Here is an 18143-nt window from a genome sequence, read left to right as displayed (position 1 = left end):
CACTCTCCTTAGTTTGTAAGGTGTACGCAGGGATTACATTTAGATTTTATATGCGTATGTGTAAGTGGTTTAAAAATTCCTTTCTTTAAAAGTCTCATTTAATCTTAAAGTGCATTACTATATTTTTCAGTACCAATTAAAGTTTTGTGCCTTTGTACAATCAGTGGGATCAGTTGCAATGCATATTTGTGAATGATAAAAGTAAATTGCACATTTGTCTAAGGAAATATGAGGTGTTTCATGAAATGTTTTGTAAAAGGATAGTTCATTAAATTTCAATATTTTCCTAATGTTCTTGTGCTTCTTTACACCAAAACAAAGGAAAGACATGATATTTTGGTTATTTATAGCAGAGTATGGTATAATTTTAATGGTCCGGCCCACTTGACATCTCCCTAGGCCGTATGTGGCCCACGATGCGAAATGAGTTTGACACCCCTGCTGTAGGTTGTATCGCCTATAGAAAACACCTGGCCCTCCAAGTACCACCATAATGACCAAATACAGTAGCATAGTAGGCCTAAGTATTCATTCAGGTTCGGAGAAAAGTAGTATTTTCAAAAATTGTCTCTCTAGCGCCCCCTTTGGAATGAGTATTCAATAGTTTGCATTAAACCCAAGCTGTGGACTAAAAAGGTGTTGTCAGAAAAATGGTATGTAAATGATCAAAAAACTTTCCTGGGGCCGTACTTATCAAGCTTCTTAGAGTGCCATTTTACACTTAAGTCCTGAGAATTTGCGAAATTTAGTCCTACTCTCAAACTTAAGAATAAAAGTTTTTTTATCAACGTTCTTAAGTCTAAGAATCACTCCTACTCTCCACGATATTTAAGAGACCTTCAGAGGTGTCTTAAGTGGTTAGGAGTTGCCAGCAGGGGATGGCACTGAGGCGAGAGAGACGTGCGCGAACGTTCAGGGAACGGAACAATGTTTTTTTTTTTTTTGATGACGAGCAGCTGATCAAACGGTATCGTTTAGACAGAGCGGGTATTATTTTTGTCACAGATTTAATACTTTTCGATTCCATGTTGATTTCTGCATGTGTCTGCAGTGGGCTAGTATATATAGAGCCACCCACACCAGTTTCAAATTAGTTGCCTAATTAATGAATTGGAAAGAAAATGTTATGACAGTAGCGTATGTGTGTGGCCGTGAGGTGAGTGACGTCAGTGAGTGTGTGGGCGAGAGAAGAGAGGGAGCGGTAGCGTGAGTGCCGGCGGGGACTAGTTTGTTTTGTATTATTTTGTAGTTTATTGTCAAAATATACACTCCCATTGTCCAAGATATTTCTTTATTCTTAGACAACGGCTTCCCTTCCGTGATTGGTCATTTCTATGGACACAGAAATGACGTCACCTAAAATTCCGTTTACGGCACATAGTAATGTCGTAATTCAGCTCTGAGTGTGACACTTAAGAGTTCTACACTTTTGCTGAAAGTGTAAGACGCTTGATAACTAACTTTTAAGTGCAGCTTTCAGCGAAGAATTTCTTTACTCATAAGTCAACTCTTAGCAGACTTCTTAGGAGTAATTCTAAGAAGCTTGATAAGTACGGCCCCTGGTCTCTGAGTTCCCAATGAACAGACTGTCTTTGTTTCACCAAGCCAAAGGCTTGGAAAATTCCATTGTGTACGATGGGAGGAGACGGGAGGGGGGTTATCTATTGTGATCCAAGACTTGCCCAAGCTCGATGCAGGACCAGCCCAAGCCCGAGGCATCTTTTTCTTTTGTGTTAATGTGACCGAAAACAATGGCTGTTTGCATACCCCCGATTCCTTTAGAAACAGCTGGTATTATGTAAACAGGGAAAGTCCAAATAAAAAGAAGTGGCCTACAATCTTTCGCCAGAGTGTGGGTGACACTGTAAGAGGTTCAGAGGTGGGTAGAGTAGCCAGAAATTGTACTCAATTAAGAGTACTGTTACTTTAGAGATTTATTATTCAAGTACAAGTAAGGAGTAGTGTTGCGTTTGACCAGATGTTCCTCCAAGTGGGATGTAAAACACTGGTCAGTCCCAAGTTCCTTAATGACATATAAACTGACTCAAAGGTACCACCCAGCACAGAATAGTTATTTTGTAATTTTATTGTCAAATATTTGAGAATAGAGACCAGCCTCGAACAACACATACGAATGCGCAGCCCAAGTTGATCTGGCATTCCACAGGTAAAAGCAACTCTTTTCACACAAAGAAAGCCCCCATCTCCCCCCCCCTCCTCCTCCCAACACTGATAAGAAGAGAGACTTGGGGGTTGTGTTCACATTCCTGATGGTTTACGACCCTGTCTAACCAGGCAATCTGAAGACAAAGAGAAACTAGTATACAGAGTAAAATTAAGGAAAAAAAAAAAATGAGCTGATTCAAACATGATTATGAATAAAGAAATAGCTCCTAAACATATGCATTATCCACAGTAGTCACCCAAATATTTACTTGAGTAAAAGTAAAAAGTATGTTGTGAAAAAACTACTCCAGTACTGAGTAACTGATGAGTAACCTGTTCGTTTAATGATGACGGCAACAAATAAAGCACACAAACATAAAAAAAGCAATGAGCAAATTCAGAGCCAGGAATATCTCTTAAGCAACTAAAACTTAGACTTAGACTTAGACTTCCCTTTTATTGTCATTCAAATTTGAACTTTACAGTACAGATAAGAACGAAATTTCGTTGCATTAGCTCATGGTAGTGCAGGATAAAAAAGCAATAAGGTGCATATATAAATAAATAAATAGGTTACTGTACAGATGCATACATTGCACTTTTTCATATGCATCCGCGTTTATGGATGTATGTTATATTGTCTTTTTTATTCCAGCGAGTTAATCCATTTTGAGGGGAGTTGAGGGGATAATTATGATGCGTTCAAGAGCAAACAATAATAATATATATTAAATAATAATACATTAACATAAAAAAAAATGAAGGCAAATTGAGCCACAATAACTTAACAGCACCATAGGCTCAGTAGGCAGAGATTACAAAGGAAAATAACAAGTTAGCCTTTACGCAAACCATAAATAAATAATAATAAAATAAATATAGTACATTTGACAGTGATTCATAGCAGGGAAGCTAACATCAGCCTACGGCAGGGGTCACCAACGCGGTGCCCGCGGGCACCAGGTAGCCCGTAAGGACCAGATGAGTAGCCCGCCGGCCTGTTCTAAAAATAGCTCAAATAGCAGCACTTACCAGTGAGCTGCCTCTATTTTTTAAATGTTATTTATTTACTAGCAAGCTGGTCTCGCTTTGCCCGACATTTTTAATTCTAAGAGAGACAAAACTCAAATAGAATTTGAAAATCCAAGAAAACATTTTAAAGACTTGGTCTTCACTTGTTTAAATAAATTCATTCATTTTTTTACTTTGCTTCTTATAACTTTCAGAAAGACAATTTTAGAGAAAAAATACAACCTTAAAAATGATTTTAGGATTTTTAAACACATATACCTTTTTACCTTTTAAATTCCTTCCTCTTCTTTCCTGACAATTTAAATCAATGTTCAAGTAAATTAATTTTTTTTATTGTAAAGAATAATAAATAAATTTTAATTTAATTCTTCATTTTAGCTTCTGTTTTTTTGACGAAGAATATTTGTGAAATATTTTAAACTTATTATTATTAAAATTCAAAAAAAATATTCTGGCAAATCTAGAAAATCTGTAGAATCAAATTTAAATCTTATTACAAAGTCTTTTGAATTTCTTTTAAAATTTTTGTTCTGGAAAATCTAGAAGAAATAATGATTTGTCTTTGTTAGAAATATAGCTTGGTCCAATTTGTTATATATTCTAACAAAGTGCAGATTGGATTTTAACCTATTTAAAACATGTCATCCAAATTCTAAAATGAATCTTAATCAGGAAAAATTACTAATGATGTCCCATAAAGTTTTTCTCTTCTTTTTTTCGGTTGAATTTTGAATTTTAAAGAGTCGAAATTGAAGATAAACTATGTTTCAAAATTTAATTGTCATTGTTTTCGTGTTTTCTCCTCTTTCAAACCGTTCAATTAAGTGTAAATATCAATTATTAATAATAACATAGAGTTAAAGCTAAATTGAGCAAATTGGCTATTTCTGGCAATTTATTGAAGTGTGTATCAAACTGGTAGCCCTTCGCATTAATCACTACCCAAGAAGTAGCTCTTGGTTTCATAAAGGTTGCTGACCCCTGGCCTACGGTGACAGCCAAAATATCTACTAACGTTACTTACCGCCATGTGCTTTGTTGAGTTCATGTAAGCTCAAGCTGGTTAATCATGTGACCGCCTGGCTCTGTTTGATTGGTTGAACGGAGTCAAACGTCACCAGTGACTGCATTTGATTGGATGAAACGCAGGCATGCGATAGATCCTACTTGGAAGGTCTGTCTGACAAACCAAAACAAACAAACAACGTTTCCAGGTTTTACAATATAACTAAAACAATTCGTACTTACTATATCGTCCCAAGTGCGATGTCTGTAGGGGTGTTTTCATGTATATTCGTACGTGCTATTGTAATGTAGTGAAGCTAGCATTGTTAGCATTAGCTAGTATGCTAACATGTTAACAAATGTCTGTGTTAGTATTATTAACTTACAATGACATTTCAGTTTCACAAATTCCTCAGTGAATTCACCAAAACGTCACCGTGGAGTTATTGAGTCTGTTTAGCTGATTGGAGAGCTAGCTTGCGCAGCTAGTGGGTCCATGACGATGACTTCTGTTTTGTCTGATCTTCCGTTTTACTGCCGTGTTGGAGACAATTAAGGTATGTAAATAGACATTTACAGAATTTTTTTGTGTAAATAACTCATTTCACAACGTATATATCTGCAGCTGATATACTAGAGATATTTTTTTTTTCCTTCTATAATTTAGTGGGTGCAGCTTATATACTGGTGTTTTCCGATTTTCACATATACTTTGGCTTTTGAGGTCAAACAAAAACAAAAACAACTGGCAGCTGAGTAGCTGGGATGTTATCGTACAATTATCGTACAGTACTACTGTTTTTTGACTTTAGCCAATTTTGCAGCCGTACACCTCAGAGTCATATAACTTCGTACTTTCCACATGTTAGCTGTTATAGCATGTTGGCGTTGCTATATTAGCATGTAAATGTTAGCATTCCAACTTTTTTTAGCTAATTATGTTGCCCTATACCTTAGAGTCAAACACAATTGGTACTTGATACATGCTAGCTGTTAGCTTGTTAGAGTGAGCACGATAACATGCTACTGTAACATTAGGGCGCTAACTTTTAAAGCTAATTTTGCAGCCGTACACCTCAGAGTCATATAACTTCGTACTTTACACATGTTAGCTGTTATAGCATGTTGGCGTTGCTATATTAGCATGTAAACGTTAGCATTCCAACTTTTTTTTAGCTAATTATGTTGCCCTATACCTTAGAGTCAAATACAATTGGTACTTGATACATGCTAGCTGTTAGCATGTTAGATTGAGCACGATAAGATGCTAACAATAGCGCGCTAACTTTTAAAGCTAATTTTGCAGCCGTACACCTCGGAGTCATTTAATTTGGTACTTTACTGAAATATTAACGTTCCTATATTAGAATGTAAACATTAGCATTTCAACTTTTTCAGCTAATTATGTTGCCCTATACCTTAGAGTCAAATACAATTGGTACTTGATACATGCTAGCTGTTAGCGTACTAGAGTTAGCACGATAACATGCTAACATTAGCGCGCTAACTTTCAAAGCTAATTTTGCAGCCTTACACCTCAGAGTCATATAACTTTGTACTCTACTGAAATATTAACGTTCCTTTATTAGAATGTAAACATTAGCATTTCAACTTTTTCAGCAAATTATGTTGCCCTATACCTTAGAGCAGGGGTCACCAACCTTTTTGAAACCAAGAGCTACTTCTTGGGTAGTGATTAATGCGAAGGGCTACCAGTTTGATACACACTTAAATAAATTGCCGAAAATAGCCAATTTGCTTAATTTACCTTTAGCTCTATGTTATTATTAATAATTAATGATATTTACACTTAATTGGACGGTTTAAAAGAGGAGAAAACACGAAAAAAATGACAATAAAATTTTGAAACATAGTTTATCTTCAATTTCGACTCTTTAAAATTCAAAATTCAACCGAAAAAAAGAAGAGAAAAACTAGCTAATTCGAATCTTTTTGAAAAAATAAAAAAAATAATTTATGGAACATCATTAGTAATTTTTCCTGACTAAGATTAATTTTACAATTTTGATGACATGATTTAAATAGGTTAAAATACAATCTGCACTTTGTTAGAATATATAACAAATTGGACCAAGCTATATTTCTAACAAAGACAAATCATTATTTTTTCTAGATTTTCCAGAACAACATTTTTAAAAGAAAATCAAAAGACTTTGAAATAAGATTTAAATTTGATTCTACAGATTTTCTAGATTTGCCAGAATAATTTTTTTCAATTTTAATCATAATAAGTTTGAAGAAATATTTTACAAATATTCTTCGTCGAAAAAACAGTTAGCTAAAATGAAGAATTAAATTACAATTTATTTATTATTCTTTACAATAAAAAAAATAAATTTATTTGAACATTGATTTAAATTGTCAAGAAAGAAGAGGAAGGAAATTAAAAGGTAAAAAGGTATATGTGTTTAAAAATCCTAAAATCATTTTTAAGGTTGTATTTTTTTCTCTAAAATTGTCTTTCTGAAAGTTATAAGAAGCAAAGTAAAAAAAATAATGAATTTATTTAAACAAGTGAAGACCAAGTCTTTCAAATATTTTCTTGGATTTTCAAATTCTATTTGAGTTTTGTCTCTCTTAGAATTAAAAATGTCGAGCAAAGCGAGACCAGCTTGCTAGTAAATAAATACAATTTAAAAAATAGAGGCAGCTCACTGGTAAGTGCTGCTATTTGAGCTATTTTTAGAACAGGCCAGCGGGCTACTCATCTGGTCCTTACGGGCTACCTGGTGCCCGCGGGCACCGCGTTGGTGACCCCTGCCTTAGAGTCAAATACAATTGGTGCTTGATACATGCTAGCTGTTAGCGTACTAGAGTTAGCACGATAACATATCATTTTTTTTCCTTGTAAAATTGAGTGGGTGCGCTCTATAGTGTGGAAAATACAGTGTATAAAAAAGAGAAACAGCAGCAAAAATGTGTCTCAATCCCATTACTTTTCTTTGTTTTTGCGACAACACCATTAAAGGCGGTCAGGTGAAGCCAAAGAGAGGTCACATGGACCCCCCCACACCCCACCCCCACCCCCACGCTTGTAATAAATCTCATTTTACAAGAAGTGGACAAGTGTTTTGCAGGAGGAAACACTTTAGTCTCAGCCGAAGTTTGGAGGCGTGCTCGCCATGCAGATGGCGCGTGACGTCCACGCAAGACTTAACAAATGGAAAGAGTAAATGAAGTGGACACTTCCTCCCAAATGGAACACCCAGCAGGTTCTGCAATCTCCGAGCAAATAGCTTTCCCATCTCGTCCAAAAAAAAAAAAACACACACCAAAAAAACAACCCCATCAGGCATAAAGAAAGAAGTCCCTGCCGGGGGGTCCCGCTTTGAGTGCCGGGCACCCTGCGGGCTCAGGTGTGCTCGGGTAAACTTCTCCCCGCCTCGTGCTCACAAGCACCTGGGGAGCGAGTCACGTTGGAGCAGGGCTCTCCTCTAATGGCGTCTGCGGCACACGCAGGGTTCAATTAGGACACGGGCAAATGTTTGCGTTATCTGCGGGAGGAGGCGGCGAGTAAAATGATCACTGCGGGCCTCACGTGGGAGACGGAGGAAGACGCTCACGTTGCCTCTCAAAACACGTTGATGGGAAGAAAAGCTGATTATTGATCAGGCTCTGGTTAATTCCAAGCCTCTCTCGCCAAGTGAGGTATGTCTGCTAGATGTTGGGATTTGGTATCTTTGCAGTGGATTGATGCAATCATGTCGGGCGTAGCGATTCATGTAAAACAAACTACCGCATATTGATACCTTTTGTTACATGTGATGGTATGTCCCTTGCCACCGTACCACTTGACAGCACAGCACAGCACAATGCAGGACACCACACCACAATATACCACACCACACCATACCACACCACACCACACCACACCACACCACACCACAATATACCACACCACAGCACAACATACCACACCACACCACACCACAATATTCCAAACCACACCACAATATACCGCACCGCAATATTCGATACCACACCACAATATACCACACCACAGCACAAAATACCACACCACACCACAATATACCACACCACAGCACAATATACCACAGCAGAATGTACCACACCAAGGCACAAAATACCACACCACAATATACCACACCACAGCAGAATATACCACACCAAGGCACAAAATACCACACCACAATATACCACACCACAGCAGAATACACCACAGCAGAATATACAACAGCACAATATACCACACAACAGCACAAAATACCACACCACAGCACAAAATACCACACCACACCACAATATACCACACCACAGCACAATATACCACAGCAGAATATACCACACCAAGGCACAAAATACCACACCACAATATACCACACCACAGCAGAATACACCACAGCAGAATATACAACAGCACAATATACCACACAACAGCACAAAATACCACACCACAATATACCACACCACAGCACAATATACCACAGCAGAATATACCACACCAAGGCACAAAATACCACACCACAATATACCACACCACAGCAGAATATACCACAGCAGAATATACCACACCACAGCAGAATATACCACACCACAATGCACCACAGCCCAATATACCACACCACAGCACAAAATACCACACCACACCACAATATACCACACCACAGCAGAATATACAACAGCACAATATACCACACAACAGCACAAAATACCACAGCACAATATACCACACCACAGCACAATATACCACACCAGAGCACAAAAAAACCACACCACAATATACCACACCACAGCAGAATATACCACAGCAGAATATACCACACCACAGCAAAATATACCACACCACGATGCACCACAGCCCAATATACCACACCACAGCACAAAATACCACACCACACCACAATATACCACACCACAGCAGAATATACAACAGCACAATATACCACACAACAGAACAAAATACCACAGCACAATATACCACACCACAGCACAATATACCACAGCACAATATACCACGCCAGAGCACAAAAAACCCACACCACAATATACCACACAACAATATACCACACCACAATATACCACACCACAGCACAAAATACCACACCACACCACACCACAATGTACCACACCATAATATACCACACCACAGCACAACATACCACACCACACCACAATATTCCATACCATACCACACCACAAAATACCAAACCACACCACAATATACCACACCATACCACAGCACGCCAAGTCCCATGACACCACATCATACCACAGCCTACCACACCACAAAATACCATACCACAACGCACCACAATATACCACACCACACCACAATATACCACATCACAAATAAACCATGCCACAATATACTATGCTACACCACACCACAATATACCACACCACAACAAACCACACCACACCACAATATAGCACACCACATTATACCACACTACAATATACCACAACACAGCATACCACACCACAATATACCACTCAACAATATACCACACCACAATATACTACACAACACCATAGCCTACCAGGCCAAAACACAATAGACCACACTACAATATACTACAATACATTCACCACACCACAATATACCATACCATACCATACCATACCATACCATACCATACCACACCACACCACAATGTAGCATACCACACCACAACCCACCACAATATACCACACCACCCCACAACCCACTACACCACACCCCACCACACCATACCACACCACACTACAACATGCCACACCACAGCATACTACAACACACCTCAACGTACCACACCGCAATATAACACATCACACCACAAAATACCACACCACAAAATACCACACCACACCACAATATACCACACCATACCACAGCACGCCAAGTCCCATGACACCACATCATACCACAGCCTACCACACCACAAAATACCATACCACATCGCACCACAATATACCACACCACACCACAATATACCACATCACAAATAAACCACGCCACAATATACTATGCTACACCACACCACAATATACCACACCACAACAAACCACACCACACCACACCACATTATACCACACTACAATATACCACAACACAGCATACCACACCACAATATACCACTCAACAATATACCACACCACAATATACTACACAACACCATAGCCTACCAGGCCAAAACACAATAGACCACACTACAATATACCACAATACATTCACCACACCACAATATACCATACCATACCATACCATACCATACCATACCATACCATACCATACCATACCATACCATACCATACCATACCACACCACATCACAATGTAGCATACCACACCACAAACCACCACAATACACCACACCACCCCACACCACAATATACCACACCACACTACAACATGCCACACCACACCACAACATACCACAACACACCTCAACGTACCACACCGCAATATAACACATCACACCACAAAATACCACACCACAAAATACCACACCACACCACAATATACCACACCATACCACAGCACGCCAAGCCCCATAACACCACATCATACCACAGCCTACCACACCACAAAATACCATACCACATCGCACCACAATATACCACACCACACCACAATATACCACATGTCAAATAAACCACGCCACACCACAATATAGCACACCACATTATACCACACTACAATATACCACAACACTCCACACCACAGCATACCACACCACAATATACCACACAACAATATACCACACCACAACACAATATACCACACCACAATATACTGCACAACACCAAAGCCTACCAGGCCACACCACAATAGACCACACCACAATATACCACAATACATTCACCACACCACAATATACCATACCACACCATACCATACCATACCATACCATACCATACCATACCATACCACAATGTACCATACCAAACCATACCATACCACACCACACCAAAGCACAATATACCACACCACAACCCACCACAATATACCACACCACCCCACAACCCACTACACCACACCACACCACAATATACCACACCACACTACAACATGCCACACCCCACCACAACATACCACAACACACCTCAACGTACCACACCACAATATAACACATCACACCACAAAATACCACACCACAATATACCACACCACACCACAATATACCACACCACACCACAACGTACCACACCACAACGTACCACACCACACCCTACAAAAGCAACAGTAATACCAAAAGCGCAGGGAAGAAAGAAGAAGTCCAAATAAGCAAGTTCTTGTCAAAACTAGAGAAAGCAAGAAGAGAAGGAGGCGGAGCAACAAGGCATAGATAAAAAAGTTGTCAACAAAAAGCGACTCATAAATAAGTGCCACAAAAAGATGATGTAAGAAACTAGCAAGGAAAAGTCTGCATGAAAAGTGTCAGCGAGTACAAAGAAAACATTCGGTGTGACAATTTTAATTGGTGCTGCTGCACCTTACTTTGAATTCAAACAGGAAATACAACAATAAAAGCACGACTGTCGTGCACGTATAGCTTCATATGATATAAATGAGCTATAATCACGTCAATATGTCTTCCCTGTGACTGCTAACACGAAAACATTACACGTAATACCACGTTTAATACCACAATGTCACTTTTGTAGTCCTTTTATTCAAAGTGTTGCCGTCAGAGCGCCGGCAGCTAAAAGTCAAGAAGCTCGGGGTGAAAGGTTAAGCGGCGTTGTGCGTGTTGTTGTTTTTGTGCAGCCGCTGCCGCCGAGCGAGGGAGGATCGATGGCGGCGGATGCAGGCCAGGAGGGGCCGGCCTCCTCCTGGGGAGCCAATCACATGGTCACATGATCAATACTCGCTGTATTTCACCTTTATTAGCACTGCAGCAACCGTCACGTGTGTGTGTTCTTGTATTCTACCCTTCTTGAGACATCAACAAGGAAAAGTAGCTTCCATATGAGGAGGTGTGAACAAGTGAGGACATTAAATCATGGTCCCAATACGGAAAACCATTGCATCTAATAGAGAATGTCTCATTTGCACCCCCTGGTGGTAAAATCTATCAAAATGAGGGTGGTCCCAAAAAGGAGGAATTTTTCAAAATGACTGTGTGTCGGTTTTAAAAGTGCTCCCCCTCTAGTCAACATATGAAATAACAAGTGTGTGTAAAAAAATACAAGTGCTCCCCCTCTGGCCAACATATGTAATAAAAGTGTGTGTAAACAACTACAAGTGCTCCCCCTTTGGCCAACATATTTAATAACAAGTGTGTGTAAAAATTCGAAGTGCGCCCCCTCTGGTCAACATATGTAATAACAAGTGTGTGTAAACAATTACAAATGCTCCCCCTCTGGCCAACATATGTAATAACAAGTGTGTGTAAAAATTTGAAGTGCTCCCCTTCTGGCCAACATATGTAATAACAAGTGTGTGTAAAAATTTGAAGTGTTCCCCCTCTGGTCAACATATGTAATAGCAAGTGTGTGTAAAAAAATCGAAGTGCTCCCCCTCTTGTCAACATATGTAATAACAAATGTGTGTAAAAATTCGAAGTGCTCCCCCTCTGGTTAACATATGTAATAGCAAGTGTGTGTAAAAATTCGAAGTGCTCCACCTCTGGTCAACATATGTAATAGCAAGTGTGTGTAAAAATTCGAAGTGCTTCCCCTCTGGTTAACATATGTAATAGCAAGTGTGTGTAAAAATTCGAAGTGCTCCCCCTCTGGTTAACATATGTAATAGCAAATGTGTGTAAAAATTCGAAGTGCGCCCCCTCTGGTCAACATATGTAATTACAAGTGTGTGTACAAATTCGAAGTGCTCCCCCTCTGGTCAACATATGTAATAACAAGTGTGTGTAAGAAATTTGAAGTGCTCCCCTTCTGGCCAACATATGTAATAACAAGTGTGTGTAAAAATTCGAAGTGTTCCCCCTCTGGTCAACATATGTAATAGCAAGTGTGTTTAAAAAAATCGAAGTGCTCCCCCTCTGGTCAACATATGTAATAACAAGTGTGTGTAAACAATTACAAATGCTCCCCCTCTGGCCAACATATGTAATAACAAGTGTGTGTAAAAATTTGAAGTGCTCCCCTTCTGGCCAACATATGTAATAACAAGTGTGTGTAAAAATTCGAAGTGTTCCCCCTCTGGTCAACATATGTAATAGCAAGTGTGTTTAAAAAAATCGAAGTGCTCCCCCTCTGGTCAACATATGTAATAACAAATGTGTGTAAAAATTCGAAGTGCTCCCCCTCTGGTTAACATATGTAATAGCAAGTGTGTGTAAAAATTTGAAGTGCTCCACCTCTGGTCAACATATGTAATAGCAAGTGTGTGTAAAAATTCGAAGTGCTCCCCCTCTGGTTAACATATGTAATAGCAAGTGTGTGTAAAAATTCGAAGTGCTCCCCCTCTGGTCAACATATGTAATAGCAAGTGTGTGTAAAAAACGAAGTGCTCCCCCTCTGGCCAACATATGTAATAACAAGTGTGTGTAAAAATTCGAAGTGCTCCCCCTCTGGTCAACATATGTAATAGCAAGTGTGTGTAAAAAAATCGAAGTGCTCCCCCTCTGGCCAACATATGTAATAACAAATGTGTGTAAAAATTCGAAGTGCTCCCCCTCCGGTCAACATATGTAATTACAAGTGTGTGTACAAATTCGAAGTGCTCCCCCTCTGGTCAACATATGTAATAACAAGTGTGTGTAAGAAATTCGAAGTGCTCCCCCTCTGGCCAACATATGTAATAACAAATGTGTGTAAAAATTCGAAGTGCTCCCCCTCTGGTTAACATATGTAATAGCAAGTGTGTGTAAAAATTCGAAGTGCTCCCCCTCTTGTCAACATATGTAATAACAAGTGTGTGTAAGAAATTGAAATGCGCCCCCTTTGGCCAAAATGAATAAATAAATAAATAAAAAAGTATGTATACAGAAACATACTGTAATAACTTGAAGTAAATAATGAAGATTAAAAAACAATTACAAACCAAAAATCAAAAAAAAAAAAAAAAAGAACTAAAAGCAGTTATTTTCTCACAGTGTCGACTTTTTTCTTTTTTTTTTGTAAAATTGGGAACAATTTCTCATATTCTTTCCATTTCTGTAATATTGCAATATTTTTTAGTAAAATTCCTACTTTTTTTAATGTAAAGTTATTACTTTTTAATGCAAAATGGTGACATTTGTCAAATAAAATTCTGACTTTTATCACAATATTACCAATTTTTTTGTTGTTCTTGTAAAACTGACATTTTTTGAGTAAAATGATGTCTTTTGTCATCACTTTGCCAAGTAAAATTCAAATTATTATTATAACATTGGCAACATTTTCAAGTTTTCGTATAAAATGGTGACTTTTGTCGAGTAAAATTACGACTCTTTTCATAAAATGGCCAAAATGTTCAGCTTTTTCTTGTAAAATTGCGACTTTTATCATAATATTGCACAAATTTTGAGTTTTTATCGTAACATTTTGACTTCTGTTAAGTAAAATGACGACTTTCATTATAATACTGCCAAAATTCTACAGTTTTCTTGGGAAATTGTGACCTTTTCCTTGTGAAATTCCGACTCCTTTTTTTTTACAACAAGCTTTTTTATATTTGCATAGTATGTATGTATTATTAATGTTGTAAATACACATCTTTATAGATCTAGAAAGGCTGGTCCTAAAGAGAGATTATTCGGAGGTCTCAGGAAGGTCACAAATACAAGAATCTGTGAGTGTGTGTGTGTGTGTGTGTGTGTGTGTATGCTTTTGAAACAAAACAGGTTTGCGTTCACTTTCCAAATGAAAAATGAACACGAGCAAACGTGCGCAGCATATCTCCTTTTGGCGGCGGGTCGATGCCGCTCACGCCCAGCAGGCTCTCACTTCGCGGCCCGCGTATCGATGCCGCGCGGCACAGCGGCGGTGCATGAGACACATCCATATTTAATAAGCTGCCATAACGTGTCAGCTGAGATTGAAGCGTCGCAAACGATCGGCACGTCGAAAACTCGCCGAAAACTCGCCGATACCGCGAGTTCGAGCAGTGTTGTTACAGTAATAGTGCAGGTTGTGTTCATTAGGGGTGTCAAAAAAAACAACCAAAAAAAACATTCTTATTTGTAATGATTCTTAACAGATCCAGAAAAATCGATTTAAAAAATGTTTTTTGAAAATACCAGGAAGTGTCTGAATACTGCAGATTTGCTGCCATCTTGTGGACAGTAATCTTTGAACATTCTTTAACCTAACTGCACAGCATATTACAGCATATTACTTATATGACACAAGCCAAACAACCTTCTCTAGTCATGGTGCAAAAAAAAAAAAGATATGCAACTAACACAAAGGTCAGCAAACATGGTCACACGTAACACAATCTGCTCACTGAACTTTGTGGAGATGAAGAAAAACGTCCACATAAGATAAAAAAAATAAAAAATCTAAATTACACACCATTTAAATCCATTAGAGTGCATGATGGGAAAAATGTAAAATGCTTTTCTCTGCCGCTGCTTTAAGCTCTGCTCAGGTTCCCACATCCGTCCCCACACATCCCAAAGACATGAGACAAACACTGTGGTGATGTCGTCACTCGTTTATATTGTATTTGTCTTTTGGTCAAAAGTTACTCTTGCGTTTCTACTGTGATTGATGCTGTATTACTGCCTTTCCCAATGTTTAACCAACACATTCCTGCTCACAATCAGATAGGGTCCGTCTTTTTCCTCATCCTCCCTGTCCCGACACCTCCCTCACTGGCTCGACCTTCCCAAGGCAGATTTAAGGGTCTGGAACTTTCTTTGTCTCGCTTTTTCTCTTTCTTCCCTCTGAGCAGCGTAGACTTGCTTCTCTGTTACCTGATGTTATTTGACATCTGAAATTAATACTTCAAATATTCTCAGCTATCTCTGGACATTTCTTTATTCAATCATCAACCAATCAATCAATGTTTTTTTTATATAGCTCTAAATCACAAGTGTCTCAAAGGGCTGCACAAGCCACAACGACATCCTCGGTACAGAGCCCACATTGAATAGGATCAATTCCAAAACACCAACAACAGCCCAGCAAGTGCCATCTCAGCCATATATTGCTTAAAATCAATAATGTTCTTGCTTTGAAAAGTTTGTAGTACAAAACAAAGTGGCTCATATATCATACCATAACATACTATACTAAATTGGGTATACAGTACAATACTATACCATACCATATCATACCATACTATACTGTATTATACCCTACCTTTCATACCAAGGTGAGTATACGGTACCATACCATACCATACCATACCATACCATACCTAAGTCGGTCTACGGTACCACTCCATAACGTACCATATCATACCATATCCGCGCCCTACCATACCATACAAAAGTTGGTCTACGATACCACTCCATACCATACCATGCCATACCATACCATACAAAAGTGGGTATACGGAACCATACCATACCACGCCATACCATACCATACCATACCATACCATACCATACCATACCATACCATACCATACCATACCATACCATACCATACCAAAGTGGTTATACAGTACCATACCAAGCGATACATACCAACGTGAGTGTTCTGTACTATACCACACCATACCATACAATACCATACCATACCATACCATACCATACCATACCATACCATACCATACCATACCATACCATACTATACCATACCATACCATACAATATCAAAGTGGTTATACAGTACCATACCATGCCATACCATACCAAAGTGGGTATTCCGTATTAAACCACACCATACCATACAATACCATACTATATATACCATACCATACCATACCATACCATACCATACCATACCATACCATACCATAGCATACCATACCATACCATAGCATACCACAGAGGGTATACAGTACTATACCCCACCATACCATACTATACCATACCAAAGTTGGTATACAGTACTATACCACACCATACCATATAATACCAAAATGGGTATACTGTACCATACCATACCATAGAATATCAAAATGGGTATACAGTACTATACCCCACCATACCATACTATACCATACAAAAGTTGGTATACCATACCATACCGTACCATACCATACCGTACCATACCATACCATACCATCCTATACTATACCAAAGTTGGTATACAGTACTATACCATACCATACCATACCATACCATACCATACCATACCATACCATACCATATAATACCAAAGTGGGTAAACGGTACCATACCATACCATACCATACCATACCATACCATACCATACCATACCATACCAAAGTCGGTATATAGTACAATACCCCACCATAACATATGATACAAAAGTGGGTATACCATACCATACATCCCATAAAAGTCAACTACTGTGGGGCCATTTTGATATTTTTTTAAATGTTTATAAAAATGCTAAAAAATAGATATTTAAGGACAAAACTTTGTGCTACAGGTGATTAAGTATATTTTTATTATCCATCAGTTTTTTTTTTTGAAATGCAGCTTTTTTTCATCACATTCCAATGTTCTGCTCTTTTTAAAAAAAATGTTTTTTTCCCCTTTGGACAGATATGTTATTATTTGAAAATACACCACTTTTTACATTTCAGCACACACCTCAGGTACATTTTCACAAAGTATCGGATCGGAAAGAACATCAGTGGTATCGCGTAAAAGCATCAACTATCTTGACACGTACTGATAAACAAGGAAGCTTTAAGTTCAGGGGGGGCATGAGAACTATTCTGTCCCCTAAGGGGGGGCGTGAGAACTATTCTGTCCCCTAAGGGGGGACGTGAGAACTATTTTGTCCCCTAAGGGGGGGCGTGAGAGAAACTAATTGAGAACAATAAAATAAAAGTACAATTCTTGGCTACTCTAGTACGAGTGGGAGCTTAGCCAGAGCGCCCCCTGTGGCCGCCAAGAGTTATGGGCGCCCGGTATGTACGTTATGGATGACTAGCGCAGCGGG

The 18143-nt window shown here is 38.7% G+C and overlaps 2 pseudogenes; both read right to left on the bottom strand.

The window, feature by feature from the left end:
* Positions 1–7576: 7576 nt before the first annotated feature.
* LOC133645960 (uncharacterized) lies at positions 7577–15117 on the bottom strand (annotated as a pseudogene).
* A 1300-nt stretch (positions 15118–16417) lies between these two features.
* On the bottom strand, positions 16418–17452 carry LOC133645959 (uncharacterized; annotated as a pseudogene).
* Positions 17453–18143: the final 691 nt, after the last annotated feature.

Source organism: Entelurus aequoreus, linkage group LG03 (assembly GCF_033978785.1).
Source record: "Entelurus aequoreus isolate RoL-2023_Sb linkage group LG03, RoL_Eaeq_v1.1, whole genome shotgun sequence".
Classification (NCBI taxonomy): domain Eukaryota; kingdom Metazoa; phylum Chordata; class Actinopteri; order Syngnathiformes; family Syngnathidae; genus Entelurus; species Entelurus aequoreus.
Note: the sequence above shows the minus strand (reverse complement) of the source record. Positions and strands in the feature narration are given on the sequence as shown.